The 24,425-nt window shown below is 39.8% G+C and overlaps 1 long non-coding RNA gene across 1 annotated transcript; it reads right to left on the minus strand.

Moving 5' to 3' along the window:
* Positions 1 to 16,659: 16,659 nt before the first annotated feature.
* On the minus strand, positions 16,660 to 24,425 carry LOC131929353 (uncharacterized). Its single transcript, XR_009383954.1, has 2 exons — positions 24,339 to 24,425; positions 16,660 to 18,316 (listed from the first exon to the last, which is right to left on the minus strand). It is a non-coding gene; the product is annotated as an uncharacterized LOC131929353 (long non-coding RNA).

Here is a 24,425-nt window from a genome sequence, read left to right on the forward strand (position 1 = left end):
CTCTCGTGGGCGTGGTTAACTGTCGCAGGTCCCTGTCATCTCTTGTGGGCGTGGTTAACTGCCGCAGGTCCCTGTAGGATACCAGCTGGCTTGGCATGCTGGGAGCAGGGAATGCAGGGTGTAGATGACCTCTACTTGACCCGACCTGACCTTCCATGAAGGTCGTCTGCTGTCGGTCTCTCCAGCAGACGGGCGGACGGTCGACGTGAGCGAAACTTGTGTACACACCATGTGACGTCATTGTGTACCTGTGTACATACGAAACATACAATGGAAACAAATATATTATCGTTAGGGTTAGTGTTAGGGTCGGAACTAAGCTAGCCACATGCACTAGCGATATCTTTTTTTTTTAATTTCTCGCCGGTGGTGTGGGAGCTAAAGGTAAAGATTCCTCTATGATCCATTGTGTAGATGAAGTAGAGTTCATGTTTCTTGACCTCGGCACATAAAGGAATGGTGTGGTCAGCATTATGCCCAAAAGAATGGTGTGGTCGGCACTATGCCCATCAGATTTTACTTTCCCTAACGTGAGTCAGGTACCCATCACAGCTGGGTGGACTCAAGTACGTCGTACAGTCCCAAATCCAAACCGAGATCCGAACTCGAGACCTTCAGGCTAGCAACCAAACGCATGGGAACTACTGTAGCAAAATAAATAATGTTTTAAACTTACAATAGCAGCAACTGTAACAAAACCATAACACTAGCCCAAACTTATTTTAATAAATCTTGACGTAGTTTCCATCCCATTAGACTACCATCTCGCAACAGCCCACAGTACAGGGCCCAACACAAGCGCCCCCTAGCGGAAGTGTGACACGTGGTTGGTACTGTGAATGTCTATTTATATCAACACTGCAACACTGTGTGACAGTCTAATCAAGGCTTCTCAGCTTGGTGTACGGAGGGGTTTCGCACAGTGTTTTTTCCAGGAATCCCCCCCCCCCAAGTGAGTCTTCTCCCCCCCCCCCCCCCCGAACGAACTGGAATTTATATAGAAAATATATACTTTTAACAGTGTCCGTCCCCCCACCCCAGAAATTTTAGTCCGCCCCCCTCCCCGAAAATTTCAAGTGTCCCCCCCCCCCAACCGGAGAAAGAAGTCTGGTAGAAACACTGACTTCGCATCTAGAAAATCCTATTTTTCCACCAAGCTCCAATAAGTAATAAGACCTGTACCTACCTCAATTTTTCGTTTTCGGTGCCATTACAGCTCCTCAACCCCCTACCCCACCATTACAGATCCCACACCCCTTACCACACAGTTTTAGCTCTCCAACCCCTCTTTTACCGTGGGGAGAGGGGGGTACTCAGTTTTCTGAGGGGGGATTTTCAGGGGGGCGGACTGAATTTTCCAGGGGGGGGGGGGAGTGGGGCGGACACTGGTAAATATATTTTTGTCTTTATAAATTCTATTTCGTTTTGGGGGAGGGGGTGTGGGTGGACGTGCATGAAAGAAACTCTGCCTAGTGACGCCCTAAAGACCTAAATATTCTTAACCAGATAGTAGCAGCAGTTAAAGTACCAAAGAAATCAACAAAGAACAGTCGACTGTGGCTTACGTTGTTGACGGAGAAGGTGGTGGTCTAGGTGGGGAAAATATTGACACAGGCGGCTCGTTCTATCTGACCCTTGACCCTAGCATTTTAATACCGGCAGCTGGTTCTAAGTGAACTTTGACCCTAACCTTCTGTTACCTGTTTATGAAGAAAAAAAAATCAAGTCAAGTATATTCAATGCAAGTGTTGCGTTAGTTCTATTTATAGCGAACATTTTTATTCAAATGAAGTTGCAAGGAAAGACAACTTGTAGAAAATTACGTATCGTTTTATTGCAGTTGTTTCCCTTGCATTATGTACTAGTGAAGAGCATTTTGTAATTTTATTTTTACCTCCCCTTTTTAAGCTGTTTCACTTGAACTAAGATTGCACGTTTGGGTTAACCTTGGATTTGTTTTAGGTCAATTTCTTGAGCTGACATAATGATGTGTGTGTGTGTGTGTGGGGGGGGGGGGTTGTTATTAAATGATGTCATGATTGATTTTTTTTGAAAATCGATTAGCCGTTATGTCGTTAGAACAATTCACCCCCCCCCCCCTCAAAAATAGTCATATTCGAGCCGACCCAAAAAAATTATTATTATTATTTTTTATTGATTGAGCGTTAAAAAGATCAACTACACTGACATTTTTTTTTATATTATCGTTTTACAAAAAAAAAAAGAAAAAAAAAACGATTGGAAAAAAACCAAAAAAAAAAAAAAAACCAAACAAACAAAAAAACAAAAACAACTGCTAAATATATAGTTTTAAAATGTCTCAGCATGACATTACACAATCTTATTAACCTAACACTTTCTTGTCATCTACAATAATTTAAGTCCGAAGACCCCCCCCCCCACCCCCACTCCATAAGTGCGACGCCATTTATAAAAGAGTCCATGCTGTTGACCAGTTAGTTTTAGATAAAAGGGTTAAATTATAGGTGGTTACGGCTCTATGTCAATGTCAACACCTCTATGTCAATTTTAACACCCCTATGTCAACACCCCTATGTCAACATCTCTATGTCAATGTCAACACCTCTATGTCAACACCTCTATGTCAATGTCAACACCTCTATGTCAATGTCAACACCTGTATATTAACACCTCTATGTCAACACCTCTATGTCAACACCTCTATGTCAACACCTCTATGTCAACACATCTATGTCAACACCTCTATGTCAACACCTCTATGTCAATGTCAACACCTGTATATTAACACCTCTATGTCAACACCTCTATGTCAACACCTCTATGTCAACACCTCTATGTCAACACCTCTATGTCAACACCTCTATGTCAATGTCAACACCTCTATGTCAACACCTCTATGTCAACACCTCTATGTCAACACCTCTATGTCAACACATCTATGTCAATGTCAACACCTCTATGTCCACACCTCTATGTCAACACCTCTATGTCAACACATCTATGTCAATGTCAACACCTCTATGTCAACACCTCTATGTCAACACCTCTATGTCAACACCTCTATGTCAACACATCTATGTCAATGTCAACACCTCTATGTCAACACCTCTATGTCAATGTCAACACATCTATGTCAACACCTCTATGTCAACACCTGTATGTCAACACCTCTATGTCAACACCTCTATGTCAACACATCTATGTCAACACCTCTATGTCAACACATCTATGTCAATGTCAACACCTCTATGTCAACACCTCTATGTCAATGTCAACACATCTATGTCAACACCTCTATGTCAACACCTGTATGTCAACACCTCTATGTCAACACCTCTATGTCAACACATCTATGTCAACACCTCTATGTCAACACCTCTATGTCAACACCTCTATGTCAATTTTAACACCTCTATGTCAACACCTCTATGTCAACACATCTATGTCAATTTTAACACCTCTATGTCCACACCTCTATGTCAATTTTAACACCTCTATGTCAACACCTCTATGTCCACACCTCTATGTCAATTTTAACACCTCTATGTCAACACCTCTATGTCAACACCTCTATGTCAATGTCAACACCTCTATGTCAACACATCTATGTCAACACATCTATGTCAACACCTCTATGTCAACTCCTCTATGTCAACACCTCTATGTCAACACCTCTATGTCAATGTCAACACCTCTATGCCAACACCTCTATGTCAACACCTCTATGTCAACACCTCTATGTCCACACCTCTATGTCAACACCTCTATTTCAACACCTCTATGTCAACACATCTATGTCAACACCTCTATGTCAATGTCAACACCTCTATGTCAATGTCAACACCTCTATGTCAATGTCAACACCTGTATATTAACACCTCTATGCCAACACCTCTATGTCAACACCTCTATGTCCACACCTCTATGTCAATGTCAACACCTGTATATTAACACCTCTATGTCAACACCTCTATGTCAACACCTCTATGTCAACACCTCTATGTCAACACCTCTATGTCAACACCTCTATGTCAACACCTCTATGTCCACACCTCTATGTCAACACATCTATGTCAATGTCAACACCTCTATGTCAACACCTCTGTGTCTTTGACAATAAATTATTCTTTAACAAACTTCCCTGTTCTTAAGTGGTAACATCTGACCTTAACTGACCTCTAGTCCCTAAACCTAACAGATGACCTTAACTGACATCTTGTTGCTAACCCTAACAGACCTTAACTGACCACGAATCCATAACCCTAACAACTGACCTTAACTGATCGTCATTCCATAACCCTAACAACTGACCTTAACTATGCATCACTTTCTCTAAACTTAACATTTAACCTTAACTGGTTACAAATAGCTAACACTTACTCTAACAGTTGACCTTATCTGACCTCTTGCCGCTAACCCAAACAGCTGACCTTAAATAACCCTAACCGCTGACCTGAAATAACCGTCTTTCCGATAACATCTTATAATAACAACTGACCAATACTGACCATCTCCTTTCCGCGTGATTAAATCCTCACGAATACCACAAACACAGCACCACAATACAACCACCGTTAACTAATCACCACAATTTCTATAACAGCCATGTGCCTCGTGATTTAAAAAACCCGCGTCGTAACGGGTTTTTTTCAATTTGACTAATCAAAATGCATATTCGACACTCCATTTTTTTATCAAGGATTTTCTAACGGATCTTCAAATAATGTAAAACTTTTATTTTTCAGGGGTTCACGTAAAGCTGTACCACGTAGCTTTCTATAGAAAAATCTGTTTTGGTTTTAGTAATGATACTTCAGCACCCTTACCCCCACCCCTCCACCCGACCCCTCCCCCAGATAAGAGGACCCGACTTCCTGTGTTAACCCAACAGATTAGAGCTACCTGTGTTGTACCGTTAACACTGAGGGGGGGGGGATGTCATTTTAACCCACAATCGCCGTGGACAACCAGCGTACCTGTCTTTTGTTTTAACCCTAGCAGCGAATTAAATGAAGGTTTTTATTGGGGGGGGGGGGGGGGGGGGGGGCTTTTGGTGTGTGGAGAAAAAAGTGGGTTGAGTGCACGACTTAGATTTTAATTATATAAATTGTATGCTCTATTTTTTTCCTAGTCGAAATAAAATTAATAAAATTTAAATTCTCTTAAGTTGGAAGTAGAGTAACATGGATGGTAAGGGGGGGGGGGGGAAGTAGGTTTGTAGGGTAGTTGATAGGGTGGGGGGGGGGTTAGAACGGTTATCCAGATCCAGTCCATTTATTGTCTGTGTGTTTGAGCAGGGATTGAGTGTAGTGAATTTCAAATATATTCTTTGATGTGTCGCGTCGTACACTATAACACAGAGGCAAACTACAGCATAACAACACCAATTAGAACAACCACAGTCATAACAACTGCAGCCACAACCTACCCCAGACACAACCTACACAGTGTTTCTTCCAGACTTTTTTTTTTCCGTGGGTGCACTTGAAATTCCAATTCCTACCCCAACCTACCCCAGTCACAACCTACCCCAGCCTCAACCATTCAACATACATATAACAAATATCTCACCGTCAAAAGACAACACAACACACGACAACCAATACAATTCATAACACAACACAACACACAACAACACACAGGGATCCAAACACACCGCTATGACCCACATTCCTGATACTCTTAGAGTTCTAAAGACAGGAAATGCCTTAGGTAAACTGTCAGGGACATAGCGTGTGAACTTTCATTTTTCTTGAGTCACAAGGCACAAAGTCAAGTAGTCCACGACCTTTTGTAAATGTGCACAATGGAGTCAACGCTAAGCTAGGTACATTATCTGTATATAAACACACACACATACGTATATTTGCGCACACTATGTATATGCAGGCCTATATATATATATATATGTATATATATATATATATATATATATATATATATATATATATATATATATATATATATATATATATATATATATATATATATACACACACACACATATATATATATATATATATATATATATATATATATATATATATATATATATATATATATATATATATATATATATATATACATATATGGTGTAATATTCTCCTAAATTGATGATTTAAAAAACTCAATATTGAGCATTCACGAACTAAGTTTTCATTTTACAATTTATCATTGTAATTGATGCAAAGAACAAATTAAAACTGAATATATTACCCTTTACAAAAATACCAATTCCGCTTGTTAAAAGTATACGAATTACGTCCCTTCGTTCCAATTATTTCACTTTAAGACTCACAAAAAATATAAATAAGCAGATGGAAAAGAGATTACTTTTTTTAGTTTGCTTTTTAGTTTAATTTCCATTTGCGTTATTGTTTGCATTTATGATTGCATTTCCGTTTGTGCTTGTGTTTGCATTTGTGTTCGCATTTGTGCTTGTGTTTCTGTTTGTGTTTGCGTTACGTCTGCGTTTTTGTTTGTGTTTGTGTTTACTTTTTTGTTTGCGTATCGGTTTGCACTTCTGTTTCGTTACGATTGTATTTGCTTTTGTATTATGTTTGCATTCATTTATGTTTATGTTTGGGTTTGCGTTTGTGTTTGCTTTTGTTTCTTTTGTTAGCGTTTCTGGCGGTACGGCTAGCATATATATATATATATATATATATATATATATATATATATATATATATATATATATATATATATATATATATATATATATATTATAGAGAATGAGTGAGTGAGAACAGCTGTACATAACACATACTACAATTGAACCGCCTCTATACGACATCGAGACACCACACCACTACCACAACACTTGCCACCACCTCGACACCTTTACCTCCTGTACCATCGTCACAACTTTATTCTTACTAAAACCGATTTTTTAGCGCGACAACTGCATTTCATTCGGTTTTTTAAATTCTTGTTAATGCCATTGATAAAAAAAAATATTGAGAATTCTGAGAAACTTTTGTGAAAACAAAACTCGTCTGAAGAGGGTAAATATGGACCAGAAAATTCAGGCGTTATGTTATGTTTAGGGCTCATTGATTGAACTGCGCATTAACACCATATCATACCGCCCCCCCCCCCCCACACCCCACACACCCCACCCACGCCTCACATACCCGCGTGCCACGCGTGTCTAAAAAATCATTCTGGAAAACCCACAAGAAGCGGAACAAAACTTTGTTTCAGTGAAAAACGGAAAGAGAAAATGTGTCTTGTCTAGACGTCAAGTTTTCAATTTACGATCTGCGAGTCATACTTGGTGCCCAGCTACAGGGGTCAGGCGTTCGGCTGGAGGGGTCATCGTAGGGGTCATAGACGACCCAGGTAGGTAGTAGGTAACCCAGGTAGATCATAGCTAATATATTGGAACAACATATATATATATATATATATATATATATATATATATATATATATATATATATATATATATATATATATATATATATATATATATATATATGTGTGTGTGTGAACTTTTACCCTAGAGGCCCATAACCCCTTGTAATCACGAGATCCACCTACTAATCCTCCTAGAATAGTCAAGCTATTACGTCACCAGATAATCCTAGTTGATTAGAAGTGACCCGTCTAGGTTTCAGATGTTCAGTGTTGATAACTGATGTCCTGTTTTGATAACTGATATCCATTGTTAATAGCTGGTGTCTGTGTTGTGTTAATAGCTGATGTCCAGTGTTGATAACTGATGTCCAGTGTTGATAACTGATGTCCAGTGTTGATAACTGATGTCCAGTGTTGATAACTGTTGTCCAGTCCAGTGTTGATAACTGATGTCCAGTCCAGTGTTGATAACTGATGTCCAGTGTTGATAACTGATGTCAAATGTTGATAACTGATGTCCAGTCCAGTGTTGATAACTGATGTCCAGTGTTGATAAATGATGTCCAGTGTTGATAACTGTTGTCCAGTATTAATAACTGATGTCCAGTCAAGTATTGATAACTGATGTCCATTGTTGATAATTGATGTCCAGTGTTGATAACTGTTGTCCAATCCAGTGTTGATAACTGTTGTCCAGTGTTGATAACTCATGTCCAATCCAGTGTTGATAGCTGATGTGCAGTGTTGATAACTGATGTCCAGTCTAGTGTTGATAACTGATGTCCAGTCCAGTGTTGATAACTGATGTCCAGTGTTGATAACTGATGTCCAGCCCAGTGTTGATAACTGATGTCCAGTGTTGATAACTGATGTCCAGTGTTGATAACTGATGTCCAATGTTGATAACTGATGTCCAGTCCAGTGTTGATAACTGTTGTCAAGTGTTGATAACTGATGTCCAGTCCAGTGTTGATAACTGATGTCCAGTGTGGTTAACTGATGTCCAGTCCAGTGTTGATAACTGTTGTCCAATCCAGTGTTGATAACTAATGTCCAGTGTTGATAGCTGATGTGCAGTGTTGATAACTGATGTCCAGTGTTGATAACTGATGTCCAGTCCAGTGTTGATAACTTTTGTCTAGTGTTGATAACTGATGTCCAGTGTGGTTAACTGATGTCAAATGTTGATAACTGATGTCCAGTCCAGTGTTGATAACTGATGTCCAGTGTTGATAACTGATGTCCAGTGTTGATAACTGATGTCCAATCCAGTGTTGATAACTGATGTCCAGTGTTGATAACTGATGTTCAGTGTTGATAACTGATGTCCAGTCCAGTGTTGATAACTGATGTCTAGTGTTGAAAACTGATGTCCAGTGTGGTTAACTGATGTCAAATGTTGATAACTGATGTCCAGTGTTGATAACTGATGTCCAATGTTGATAACTGATGTCCAGTCCAGTGTTGATAACTGTTGTCAAGTGTTGATAACTGATGTCCAGTCCAGTGTTGATAACTGATGTCCAGTGTGGTTAACTGATGTCCAGTCCAGTGTTGATAACTGTTGTCCAATCCAGTGTTGATAACTAATGTCCAGTGTTGATAGCTGATGTGCAGTGTTGATAACTGATGTCCAGTGTTGATAACTGATGTCCAGTCCAGTGTTGATAACTGATGTCCAGTGTTGATAACTGATGTCCAGTGTTGATAACTGATGTCCAATCCAGTGTTGATAACTGATGTCCAGTGTTGATAACTGATGTTCAGTGTTGATAACTGATGTCCAGTCCAGTGTTGATAACTGATGTCTAGTGTTGAAAACTGATGTCCAGTGTGGTTAACTGATGTCAAATGTTGATAACTGATGTCCAGTCCAGTGTTGATCACTGATGTCCAGTCCAGTGTTGATAACTGATGTCCAATCCAGTGTTGATAACTGATGTCCAGTGTTGATAACTGATGTCCAGTGTTGATAACTGATGTCCAGTCCAGTGATGATAACTGAAGTCCAGTGTTGATAACTGATGTCCAGTGTTGATAACTGATGTCCAGTGTTGATAACTGATGTCCAGTGTTGATAACTGATGTCCAGTGTTAATAACTGATGTCCAGTGTTGATAACTGATGTCCAGTCCAGTGTTGATAACTGATGTCCAATCCAGTGTTGATAACTGATGTGCAGTGTTGATAACTGATGTCCAATGTTGATAACTGATGTCCAGTGTTGATAACTGTTTATATATATATGTCAAGGTGACTACATACTGTGAAAGGTGATCTTATGGGTCAAAGGTCATTGTTGATTTAGCCGCCCAGAACCCGTTGGATTAGACTGGTGTTTATAAAAAGTTTGTGAAAATGGGAAAAATCTTTTAAGCCTAGGAAAAAAATTGCAATTAAAATAAGATTTAGGCTAAATAACTAGGTTATCAGCTGAGCAGTTTAAAACTGGGTCAGAGCTGAGTGGTTAAATATTTAGGCCAACAGCTGAGTAGTTTAAATAACTGGGTCATCAGCTGAGCAGTTTAAATAACTGGGTCAACAGCTGAGTAGTTTAAATCCATGAGATATCAGCTGTGCGACAGTCTCCAGCAGTATAAAAATTGCTGACTGTTGAGTTCTAAGCCGCTGCAACGAAATTGTTTCGTTATTCTATTATCTTTTCGCTTTTATATTTTAGAAGAGCTAAACTTGACATCCAAAAAATTGGATGGCGGGAGTCAGTCGGTGCAGACACGGCCGGGGGAAAACCCTAACGGTTTTTTTTAAATCTAAGACAACAGTAGACAAGTGTGCGTTTTATGTCATGCTAGTCTGGTAGGGGTAGGGTAGAGTGGAGGGGGGGGGGTTCGTCACAGTTGAATGCGCGTGTTGAGACTTCAAGGTTGAGTTGAGACGCATGCGGGTCCCTAGTTTGTGACATGGCAGGTGATAGGCAACAGGTAAGGGGGAAGGGATGGAGGGGGGGGGTAGGGTGATAACAAGTTTACGCATGACTGACTACGCGATAAGACTAGAGGTTTAAAAAAAAATAAAGAAAAAAAAAATGTCGACCGTTGTGTTTGGTAAGAAACTGCGAATTAAGTTTGAAATAGGTTCACCGTTATTCGCATATCTTGGGGGGGGGGGGGGGGTGCGCTGTGTTGTTAGGGACAGTGTGTTAAAGTTTACTAGTATGTCACAGGAGCAGGTGGCATGGGGGGGGGGTGCGACTCCCGGATTCTACGTGAAGTTAACTAACTATTCATAGGAACACGCCGGGTTTTTTTTTTTATACTTTAGCAGACGATGAAATTGTATTACAAGGAACTTGACCGGCGGATATTTAATTTTGTTTCGCTATTTGAATCAGCTTTTAAAAAATAAATTTGCACATAGAATGTTGTGTTGGGATAAACTAGTTTTTCATTATTGATACAATTTTCGTCATAATTTGTTCACATTATTGTTTGTTTTCAAATATATTAAAATTCCGTTAAATTTCTAATTTTATTTTACAGGGAAAAAAAGGTCATTCTTTTAATGAGGTCGTTTAATTAATTAGGTCATTTAGTTCACTAGGTTGGTTAATTTCCTGAAGGTAAACGACACAGTGTTGTTAAGATGAAGTAGAGTTAGGCTGTTTATTTTGTTACACGTGAAAATCTCCGGTCATATCCCATGGCTAATAATCCTCCCTACCCATCTAACGTATGTTGGGTACTAGTTAGTGCTGGGTGAACACAATTTCCACATATTGGAGACACTGAGGTGCTGTACACAATGAGGTACGATCACATCTTGATGTGTAAGTGTACATATGAATTGTGTACCTAGAGTATTCGTTTGTTACGTTATAAAAATGTTCTGATGTATTCATTTACAAAGGTATAAAATAGATCTGCAGAGTATAGGGTAACAAGGTGTACCTTAAGTATTTATTTGTAGCTGTATAAATGTCTTCTAAGTTATACGTGAGAAAAACTTTAGCAATGATATAAAATGTGCCTGTAAAGTTTGTGTTTGAATATGTACATTATCAATAAAATGTGCCTGTAAAGTTTGTGTTTGAATATGTACATTATCAATAATATAAAATTTATCAGTCAAGTAGGCCTATACATTAGCAATAATATAAATATCAGTCAAATAGGCCTATACATTAGCAATAATATAAATGTATCAGTCAAGTAGGCCTACACATTAGCAATGATATAAATATCAGTCAAGTAGGCCTACACATTAGCAATGATATAGAATCTATCAGTTAAGTGTGCTACACATTGGCAATGATATAGAATGTATCAGCAAGTATGCCTACACAATAGCAATTATATACAAATGTGGTCTTTAATATAAACATAAGTAACGATACAAAATTAGTCGGTAAAGATAAATTAAGCTACAGTAAAAAAAAAATTGCTCTTACTGCCTGCGACGTATCCAACAAAACAGTTGAGATCCAGCATCCAACACAGGTGAGATCCAACATCCAACAACGGCCTCCTCCAGCACACTCCCATCCACTGTGTACTGACATCTTCACCCCCCCCCTCCCCGTACAAAATGTACATCTTCGGGGGGCGCAACTGTGTAGGGTCGGTCAAGCGAATCCCCGGTTTTGGGTATCTTAGGGGTGGTGTAGGCTACATAAGGGTGGGGTGGTGTAGGCTACATAAGGGTGGGGTGGTGTAGGCTACATAAGGGTGGGGTGGTGTAGGCTACATAACGGTACAGAGATTTGGGTATCTTAGGGGTGGGGTGGTGTAGGCTACATAACGGTACAGAGATTTGGGTATCTTAGGGTGGTGTGGTGTAGGCTACATAACGGTACAGAGATTTGGGTATCTTAGGGGTGGGGTGGGGTAGGCTACATAACGGTACAGAGATTTGGGTATCTTAGGGGTGGGGTGGTGTAGGCTACATAACTGTACAGAGATTTGGGTATCTTAGGGGTGGTGTGGTGTAGGCTACATAACGGTACAGAGATTTGGGTATCTTAGGGGTGGTGTAGTCTACATAACGGTACAGAGATTTGGGTATCTTAGGGGTGGTGTAGGCTACATAACGGTACAGAGATTTGGGTATCTTAGGGGTGGTGTAGGCTACATAACGGTACAGAGATTTGGGTATCTTAGGGGTGGTGTAGGCTACATAACGGTACAGAGATTTGGGTATCTTAGGGGTGGTGTAGGCTACATAACGGTACAGAGATTTGGGTATCTTAGGGGTGGGGTGGTGTAGGCTACATAACGGTACAGAGATTTGGGTATCTTAGGGGTGGTGTAGGCTACATAACGGTACAGAGATTTGGGTATCTTAGGGGTGGGGTGGTGTAGGCTACATGACGGTACAGAGATTTGGGTATCTTAGGGGTGGTGTAGTCTACATGACGGTACAGAGATTTGGGTATCTTAGGGGTGGGGTGGTGTAGGCTACATAACGGTATATAGATTTGGGTATCTTAAGGGTGGGGTGGTGTAGGCTACATAACGGTACAGAGATTTGGGTATCTTAGGGGTGGTGTAGGCTACATAACGGTACAGAGATTTGGGTATCTTAGGGGTGGTGTAGGCTACATAACGGTACAGAGATTTGGGTATCTTAGGGGTGGTGTAGGCTACATAACGGTACAGAGATTTGGGTATCTTAGGGGTGGTGTAGGCTACATAACGGTACAGAGATTTGGGTATCTTAGGGGTGGGGTGGTGTAGGCTACATAACGGTACAGAGATTTGGGTATCTTAGGGGTGGTGTAGGCTACATGACGGTACAGAGATTTGTGTATCTTAGGGGTGGTGTAGGCTACATAACGGTACAGAGATTTGGGTATCTTAGGGGTGGTGTAGGCTACATAACGGTACAGAGATTTGGGTATCTTAGGGGTGGTGTAGGCTACATAACGGTACAGAGATTTGGGTATCTTAGGGGTGGTGTAGGCTACATAACGGTACAGAGATTTGGGTATCTTAGGGGTGGTGTAGGCTACATAACGGTACAGAGATTTGGGTATCTTAGGGGTGGGGTGGTGTAGGCTACATAACGGTACAGAGATTTGGGTATCTTAGGGGTGGGGTGGTGTAGGCTACATAACGGTACAGAGATTTGGGTATCTTAGGGGTGGGGTGGGGTAGGCTACATAACTGTACAGAGATTTGGGTATCTTAGGGGTGGTGTAGGCTACATAACTGTACAGAGATTTGGGTATCTTAGGGGTGGTGTAGGCTACATAACGGTACAGAGATTTGGGTATCTTAGGGGTGGTGTAGGCTACATAACGGTACAGAGATTTGGGTATCTTAGGGGTGGGGTGGGGTAGGCTACATAACGGTACAGAGATTTGGGTATCTTAGGGGTGGTGTAGGCTACATAACGGTACAGAAATCAAATGAAATCTTCTTCATGTGTGTCATGGTGACTATCGGGAAAACTTAGAGCTCAATTAAACAAGATTAAGTTTCATTAAAACTGTGCTCTTGTTGTGTTGTACAACTTCTGATGGTTAAGTTTTATTGTAATGCTAAACCATGATATCAGGTGATGCACCCCCCCCCCCCCCCCCCCCCCCACACACACACCCCCCATCACCTCTTCATTAACGCCATTGTTTTTAATGAAATACCCGACCATACAGTATCAGATTAACCAACAGACGAATCAACATAAGCCACGGGTCCACCTAAATTAAAATAATCCTATCTTGGCAAATGTTTATGTCCTAGAGCAGGGGTCTCCAAACTACGGCCCGCTGGGCCGGACCACGAGGTCCCCTTATCCGGCCCGCGGAGATCTTTTTGTTCACGGAAAAAAATGTTTGTTAGAAATGGCTGAGGAGCTTTGCCCAGAAAATACAAAACAATTTGAATATGAAGCTTTGGGTGCTAATACCATTGCCCTCCGTGTTGCTGACATGGATGAAAACATTGTGACTCAAGTAGTGGAAACTGCTAACAAGACCTCCAGCTGCAGTTTCTTACTTACTTACTTACAGATGAACTGCAGATGGAGGTAATTGAATAGCAAGCAAATGACCTCATTAGAGACAAGTTCAAAAAATGGCGGGTGGGTTTTTGTGTTTGCCCAAGAACATACTTGGACCTCGAGTGTGTTGTTGGCCCCCGACAATGTTTCTTTCAGACTTTTTCTCCAGGGTAGGGGGGTGCATTTAAAATGTGTATATATTTCTATATAAATTACATTTCGTTGGGTGGGGGGGGGGGGGTACGGGGATACCGTTACCCCAAAGAGATGCATGGAAGAAACTCTGGCCCCCGAACTGATATTTGATAGTTAATGCGGCCCTCGGGCTGAAAAGTTTGGAGACCCCTGTCCTAGAGTAATTGGAACTTTTACGCTGGTTGCCTTTTCGATGGTATCGATATATTAATCTTCATAAAACGATACTTTAGGTATCTTAGTAATCGATCTGTTGTGGTATCGTCGTGATGGTATCAGAACGTTTAGAATATCCTTTTGGTAACGAGCAGTAAAAGTATCGTCTTGATGGTCTCGATGTTAATTATTAAAATCAATCGGGCCTGGCTAAAATATCAATGAAATGGTATCGTTAACGTTAGTTATGTATGAGGTGTAAACCACGGGAGGAGGGGGGGGAGCGGTTGGGATTTAGGTGGTGTAGGGGTGTCATGATGGTGTAGGGGTGTCATGATGTTGGTATGTAGATGGTGTAGGCGTGTCATGATGTTGGTATGTAGATGGTGTAGGCGTGTCATGGTGTTGGTATGTAGATGGTGTAGGCGTGTCGTGGTGTTGGTATGTAGCTGGTGTAGGCGTGTCATGATGTTGGGGTGTAGATGGTGTAGGCGTGTCATGGTGTTGGTATGTAGATGGTGTAGGCGTGTCATGATGTTGGGGTGTAGATGGTGTAGGCGTGTCATGGTGTTGGTATGTAGATGGTGTAGGCGTGTCATGATGTTGGGGTGTAGATGGTGTAGGCGTGTCATGGTGTTGGTATGTAGATGGTGTAGAGGTGTCATGGTGTTGGTATGTAGATGGTGTAGAGGTGTCATGGTGTTGGTATGTAGATGGTGTAGAGGTGTCATGGTGTTGGTATGTAGATGGTGTAGGCGTGTCATGGTGTTGGTATGTAGATGGTGTAGGCGTGTCATGGTGTTGGGGTGTAGATGGTGTAGGCGTGTCATGGTGTTGGGGTGTAGATGGTGTAGGCGTGTCATGGTGTTGGTATGTAGATGGTGTAGGCGTGTCATGGTGTTGGTATGTAGATGGTGTAGGCGTGTCATACTCTAAGGATTTAGATAAAACAGAGCCGTTCACCTCATCATCATCATTTTTACGTTCCCAAGACATATGGGACAGGTGCAGTAGAGCTCATCTCCTTCAAGATGGTGGTCAAGACTATGCCCAACCAACTTACTTTCCCTAACAGGAGTCAGGTACCCATTAGAGCTGGGTGGACTCTAATCCTACAGACTCGAGCCCGAGATTTGAACTTGAGACTTTCAGGTCAGCAGTCGTTAGCTCTACCATTCAACCACTCTGCCCCTCACCGGCACAGACTTAAGCAACAGCGCCTCATCTTCTGAACACAATGAAGTAAAAAAAAACAGAAACACGTTGCTTTATTTAAATCGTTTTTTTTTATTTCAGTTTTAATAAAATTTTCAAAATATAAATTTCATTTGAATTAAAAGGTATGCTTGGAAATATTTACATATTGTTATTTCTCTGTGTGTGTGTGTGTAGTGTGTGTGTGTGTATGTGTAGTGTGTCAGCTACTCAACAGTTTATATAGGAAATACTGTTACCAGCTTTAACGGAAAATTCCGGACTACCGGCTATTTTAGGTTATAGCTGCCTATGTAGGGTTATAATGCCTGGCTACTGGCTATTCAAGGCTTATACTGCCCTCTCGGCTGTATAAAACATGTTCTGTTTTACGTGGTATATAGGCATATACTGGCACTGGTTATACAAGGCACATTCTGCCCTACAAATGACAGACATATACTGCCCTACTGACTATATATGGCAAATGTGCCCCTGACTATACACGGCATATCATGCCCCTTATAAAGGTAGATGCTGCATTACTGGCTATATATGGCATATGTGCCCCTGACTATACAAGGCATATTCTGCCCTACAAATAACATAGGCTTATACTGCCCTACTGGCTAATCAGGGCAAATGTGCCCCTGAATATACAAGGCATGTTCTGCCCCCTATAAAGGCTTATGCTGCCTTGGGTAAAAGATCACAGGTTTAGCTCTGATGACTGCATAATTTTCCTCTTATGACTTAAGTCACAAAATTGTTTAATGCACTCGACAACTTCACACGTATTAGAATAAAATATTTTTTTTCTCTCAATTTTCAACTTTTTATTTTAATTCTTTTTTTAGTCAATTTTTTTTTCTACTTTCGTTTCTTTTTCTCCTCCATTTTTTACCTTTTTTTCATTTTTCTTTCTTTCTTACTCCCACAAATCTTCCCTTTCTCTCTCTCTCTCTCTCTCTCTCTCTCTCTCTCTCTCTCTCTCTTCCTTTCTTTCCCTCCAATATATTTTGGATTGACACTTGTCATTACAAATCTTTCATTCAACTTTTTTTGTTTAATAAATAACACACACTTCGATACAATATAAGTAATCGATTATCGTGGACGGAATCGATAAGGACTTATACATTAATTGAAAATGTATAATTAGAATAAATATTTAAGAATATATTAGAATAAATACTAAAAAAATACTATTTACATAGGAATGCATCGTTAGCATTTTAAAGATAACAAAAATAATAAATATGTGACAAAATTTTAAAATGATTTTAAGAAAACAAACGAATTGTGGTGTTTTAGGAACAGTGCCCTTTTCGGAATCGGAAAACTTATTTCAATTTTATGGATTGTAAAATGTTCTTTTCTTCCAGATCGTGTCACTTTAATGTCACCTATACTTCAAGTATGTTCTTCCCATAGTTGAAGTATGTTCTTGCTGCAATAGATTATCTTTCTGTTAGGATTAAATTTTGAAAATGTCCGCTGGTTCAAAAAAAAAATGTTTTATCAAATTACCACTTGAAGTATACAACAGCATGATTTACATATAATACATAAATAACAAAATGAAATTTGTGTTGATCTTTCTCTTGAATAAGTTACAGCGAATTGTCCTTCGACAGACAGGCTTCAGGAGTATGGGTCGTATCCACTATCCATTGTCTGGATAACACTGGTATTGGCGTCTATCTTTCAGGAGAGGTATATAGACCATTCCTATACGGTCATGTATTTCTGCTAGTACCGTGATGTAGAACCTAGGTGAGGTATGTAGAACAGTCGTATACGGTCATGTATTTCTGCTAGTACCGTGATGTAGAACCTAGGTGAGGTATGTAGAACAGTCGTATACCGCCATGTATTTCTGCTAGTACCGTGATGTAGAACCTAGGTGAGGTATGTAGAACAGTCGTATACGGCCAGGTATTTCTGCTAGTACCGTGATGTAGAACCTAGGTGAGGTATGTAGAACAGTCGTATACGGTCATGTATTTCTGCTAGTACCGTGATGTAGAACCTAGGTGAGGTATGTAGAACAGTCGTATACGGCCAGGTATTTCTGCTAGTACCGTGATGTAGAACCTAGGTGAGGTATGTAGAACAGTAGTATACGGCCATGTATTTCTGCTAGTACCGTGATGTAGAACCTAGATGAGGTATGTAGAACAGTCGTATACGGTCATGTATTTCTGCTAGTACCGTGATGTAGAACCAAGGTCAGCACCCTCTGTCCAGACCAAGATGTTGGTCAGCTACAGAATACGGGCTGTGTGAGCAAGTTGGTGCTCAGCTACGTACCGAGGTGCTCAGTGACTGGTCAGACACATGCAGCATGATGGTCGGCCACTGGTCAATACGCGTACAGCATGATGGCAGGACAGTCACATAGAGCGTCTAAACATGATATATGACATATGACATCAGGTCCCCCACTCCACGCCAGGATATTAGCCTGAAAAAATTGTTGAATATATATATATATATATATATATATATATATATATATATATATATATATATATATATATATATATATATACCTTGATGTAATATTTATTCATGTATGTTCGTATAGTAGAATATGTACCCATGTATTATACACCCGTCAAAGACTGATACACTAAAACAAGAGGCAATTTGTTGTCACCCCGCGTCTTATGATGTACTTAACTTTTAATAAACAGTGAGACTGGAAAAAAAACAACTTTCATTTGATGGTACCCCCTTTGGAAAATGTCATCGGGTAATATATATATATATATATATATATATATATATATATATATATATATATATATATATATATATATATATATATATATATATATATATATATATATCGGTATTTACATTAGAGAGCGAGGGGGGGGGGGGGAGAATTTTGTGACTCAATAACTCGACATTACCGTTATAATTAACGCAGGTGCCAATTTTAATTAGTTCATAAAACCCACAAAACACCAAAGACATCCGGCCCTCTGTTTTCTAAAACTCAGCAGCCGCTAATTGCTGTGGTTAAAAAAAAATGTCGCCTCTACCGTTACTCTGTGATTCACTAGAAGATACCCATCTGGGTTCAATTAACGGAAAGTAAAACTTGAATGGAAATTCTGGCATTCATTGAAAATTCTTGCATTCATCAAAGGTTAATCGTAAAAGGAAGTTTATGTTTGACATCACACCTTTAATTTATAAGCGTAAAAACACATCAAAATTTTATTTGTTCTTGCTTTTAACTTTTCAGATCTTTTTTTTTGTTTCGAGTTTTTAATTGACCCGGCACTTAAAATATCCGGCATTCTCAGTGAATGATTACAAGACTCTATAGACCCTGAAGTCAGCATAACATCGGAACTCTGATTTGGCCTAATTCTATTTTTCAATTAAGTTCATTAAAGGTTTTTAGATAACACTCTAGAAAATAGCTTTGATTGGAGTCTTTGAATTGAAACCCTGAACGATTGCGATACGTAAAGTCATAGATTCGCTCCGTCAAACCGTTAAGTCTGGCTCTGAAGTCAATTTTCAAGACGAGTGGCTTCATTTTTAAAAGGTTTCATTCATGGTTACGTGAATTGAAGGTTTTTTTTTTTTGAGTGATGAATAAGTCATTGACAAGTGCTATTTTTTATGCTGCTGTTCTTATGAAATATAGTCACATCATGGTGCTAATTGTATATAGATAATCTGCATTGATGTCGCTATATTCAGGTGTTAATTTCTCCTGGTGCTAGTCTTATATCAAGCTATCACATCATAGTGCTAAGTTTATATGTGGTGTAGTGAGTATGGTTTATGTTTCTTGTAATCACATTATGGTGCCTACGTGATAGATCTACAATGGTGCTATTGTTGAATGATGTGTTTATGTTATGGTTCTAATGTTGAATGGTGTTGTAATGTTATGGTTCTAATGTTGAATGGTATTGTAATGTTATGGTTCTAATGTTGAATGGTGTTGTAATGTTATGGTGCTAATGTTGAATGGTGTTTAATGTTATGGTGCTAATGTAGAATGGTGTTGTAATGTATTGGTTCTAATTTTGAATGGTGTTGTAATGTTATGGTGCTAATGTTGAATGGTGTTGTAATGTAATGGTGCTAATGTAGAATGGTGTTGTAATGTTAAGGTGCTGATGTTGAATGGTGTTGTAATGTTATGGTGCTAATGTTGAATGGTGTTGTAATGTTATGGTGCTAATGTAGAATGGTGGGGTTATGTTAAGGTGCTACTCCGGTATGATTTGGTCAAACGGTAAAGCGTCAACTTATATAACAGTGTGTTTTTCGTTCGAATATCGACCGCTTCAATATTTCCCAGATAACCATTATAATTACTCAGCATCTGAGCTAAAATCAGTACTCAACATATTTTAAGGAGAAAAAAAAATGTTCGTCTCTTTTAAGCCGCTTCCCCCAGCAACTCTACTCCCTCTGTACAGCGCTGACTTCACAGTTATCTCGATAACGCTAATGGCATCAACACATCGGAGACACGCCTCAATTAGCCACATAGCCACCACAAGTAACCTAACCGGGGGTTTAAAAATTCTAACTCTAACCCAACCACTCCCAGCGGCACGTAATCAAATTGGATGCATCATCCAACCAACATGGACGCATCATCCAACCAACATTCGTTGAATGTACCACAAACAAAAGTCCGTGTCCAATTCCAGAAGTTTCCCAACCCATGTTTTTTATTTGCATGCTGATTCAAAGACCATTGTATTCGACTACCCGCAAACAGCACGAACAAAACGATCCCAACGGTGGAACCTTGAATTGTTTAAGTAATCGATATTCGAAACAATTGTTTTTACTTGGAGGTATCGATTTCCCGTGCAGGAGAAGTCGTGGAGGCACATTTCTCAAACACAAGAAGAATCGTGTTCTGTTATGCAGAACATCCTGAAGAAATCGAATACCCGAATAGATCGATTGGACGCGCGATACACAGTAGGATACTTCTGAAGTATCAATACACTATGACAGGTAGTAAATTATAGATCGAACAGGACTGATCAAACGATAAAAAAAAATATCGATAACTATTAGATCAGCAGGTTCATATAAGCGTGACAATTGGGTAATTGTTGTTGAAAAAAAATGTCTAATTATTTTTGTAAAAAAATGTGTAATTGTTTTCAACAAATTATGTAGCCTAATTGTTGTAAAAAAATTATGCAATTATTTTAATCTTCGCTTTACTTAAAAATTGCGTATTTTACAATTGAAGAACCTTACAAACATGATTATATATATATATATATATATATATATATATATATATATATATATATATATATATATATATAATATGTAGTCATGTAACCGGAAGTTCGGTACACATACCAGGACGTGACCACGTGACTTTTCAGCAACAGTCGAGTGTGCATGTCCAAATTACAGTTGCTAAAATTACACGCGTTGTGCGACGGTTCAGGTGTGTTGATTAGGCGTGGTAATTAACGTGAGTTCACACTTTTGGGGGGTGGGGTGGAGTGTAATAGAGCTTTGCATGTTGGGGCATACATTGATAGGGTGTTCATATATTATTAGAGGTGTTGCATTGTGGGGGTTATATTGGGTGTTAATTTTGGTGGAATATATTGGGTGTTAATTATGGGGAAAATATTGGGTGTTAATTATGTGGAATATATTTGCAGGGTGTTAATTATGTGGAATATATTTGCAGGGTGTTAATTATGGGGAATATGTTTGCAGGGTGTAACCTGACGACTAGTTTGATCCAGGCATATCCTGTGTAATTTAACATTCCAAACGGCAACCAGATCGCTGGTTAGACCTATTGCCTTCTTTTTGTGTTTCTTGTTATATAGTCTGAGTCACTTGATATACTGCATATGCCCCTGTAGCACTAGATGTATTGCCCTAGTGTCACTCCTTATATTTTCTGATGCCCTAGTCAAATGATATAATAACTATGCCCTAGTTAAGCTAGCTTAACTCTCTGCCCAACTACCTCATGTCAAGACACTCCAGTTCTCTGCCAGCTATCTCATGTCAAGACACTCCAGTTAACCCTCTGCCCAACTACCTCATGTCAAGACACTCCAGTTAACACTCTGCCCAGTTACCCCAAGACACTCCAGTTAACCCTCTGCCCAACTACCTCATGTCAAGACACTCCAGTTAACACTCTGCCCAGTTACCCCAAGACACTCCAGTTAACCCTCTGCCCAACTACCTCATGTCAAGACACTCCAGTTAACACTCTGCCCAGTTACCCCAAGACACTCCAGTTAACCCTCTGCCCAACTACCTCATGTCAAGACACTCCAGTTAACCCTCTGCCCAACTACCTCATGTCAAGACACTCCAGTTAACCCTCTGTCCAGCTACCTCAAGACACTCCAGTTAACCCTCTGCCCAGCTACCCTAAGACACTCCAGTTAACCCTCTGCCCAACTACCTCATGTCAAGACACTCCAGTTAACCCTCTGCCCAGCTATGTCAAGACACTCCAGTTAACCCTCTGCCCAACTACCCCAAGACACTCCAGTTAACCCTCTGTCCAGCTACCTCATGTCAAGACACTCCAGTTAACCCTCTGTCCAGCTACGTCAAGACACTCCAGTTAACCCTCTGGCCAGCTACCTCATGTCAAGACACTCCAGTTAACCCTCTGCCCAACTCATGTCAAGACACTCTAGTTAACCCTCTGCCCAACTACCTCATGTCAAGACACTCCAGTTAACCCTCTGTCCAGCTACCTCATGTCAAGACACTCCAGTTAACCCTCTGCCCAACTAACCCAAGACACTCCAGTTAACCCTCTGCCCAACTACCTCATGTCAAGACACTCCAGTTAACCCTCTGTCCAGCTACCTCAAGACACTCCAGTTAATCCTCTGCCCAACTACCTCATGTCAAGACACTCCAGTTAACCCTCTGAAACTGATATGTAAATATTGACTCAGTCCTGCGCTGTTGTACAAAAGTGGGTGTGGCCAGCACACACGTGATAGGTGTTTTGGTTGATATGACTGTTACTGTAGACCTTGTTGACTTAACCCCCACCCCCCGACGCATTACTACCCCCTACACCCCACCACTTAAAAAAGACTAACGGTAAATTTTGCGATACTTCATATCTAGACAATATGGTAAACCTCAGAGTTGGTACTGCAAATAACGAAACGTCAATCTAAACCCTATACCAGCCCTAGGCCTATTTTTATTATCTCAACTATAAATCTCCCCTTGACAACAATAGCAGCTATATGAATAAGGGGGGGGGGTGTACGGCAAATCAATAACACCCACACTAGTCTACTAACTAGCTGTAGAAAAAAAGCAAGAAAAGATTCCGGCAAAAAATAAATAAAAAATAAACACAAATAAATTTTACACGCATGAAACATTTATTTAATATGTAGTTGAGTGACTTCCCTTTGTTTAAGCGTCATAACTTATCGAACTCTGAATTCTTATACTGAGAGAGTGATTTCCCCTCGACAGGCGCCCATGACGTAAGGGGCTTAACCGCGAATGAGTGGTCGAGGAGTAACTTCCCTTGATTGTAATGATACGTGGTGAAACACGCCGGCCTGGCTTATATTTGTGATGAAAGGCCGAGATAGGGTTCTCTCCCCTGGCGGTACACAAGCCCCTAAAGCCCATGTACCGTATACAGCCCATACGGTTATATCACAGACTCAACACAGCGTGAAGCATTTTATTCGCCCATTATTTGATACAAGACATACATAAAAATCAAGTCGTAACATTTGTTAGATTTTTTTTTTAATTTTAATAATTATAATCTGATGAAAAATCTACCCCAGCTATTTTTATTGCCTTTTTTTAATGCCCCGAATCGCAACATTACTCCAAAAAAAAAAAAATTGCCTGCTGTAATTCTTATTTCCCCTCTAAGGGTTATTTTAAGGTCTCTAATTATAAAATTGAGAAATCTTTTAATAGAGTTATCCCCCTTATATTTATTTTCTTATATTAACATAATGCAATTGGAACTGCTAGCAATTTTTTTTTTTAAACCTAATTTCTCGTTTGCAGGTGTTTCTTCACGTGTTAAAACATCCAGCTACTAAGTCTAAGGTGCTAAAACCAACAGCTACTAAGCCTATAGCCAGTGATTATCTAATGAGCTGACAAAAACATTAAATACATAACAGCTGACTACAACATTAAACACATAACAGCTGACTATAACATTAAATACATAACAGCTGACTATATCATTAAACACATAACAGCTGACTATAAGATTAAATACATAACAGCTGACTATAACATTAAACACATAACAACAGCTGAATATAACATTAAGCACATAACAGCTGAATATAACATTAAATACATAACAACTGACTATAACATTAAATACATAACAGCTGACAATAACATTAAATACATAACAGCTGACTATAACATTAACAACACATAAGGGTCCTGTAGACCCAGGGTCTAAGAGTTCTAGAACTTACCTGGACGTGGACGGGCCTGGAGACGGCACTGACTTACCAGGGGGAACGTCCCGCCTTACTTATACAGGCACCGTCCCGTCGCTTCGA

Source organism: Physella acuta, unplaced genomic scaffold, assembly GCF_028476545.2.
Source record: "Physella acuta isolate Inbredline_101_S28 unplaced genomic scaffold, ASM2847654v3 ptg000094l, whole genome shotgun sequence".
Lineage (NCBI taxonomy): Eukaryota > Metazoa > Mollusca > Gastropoda > Physidae > Physella > Physella acuta.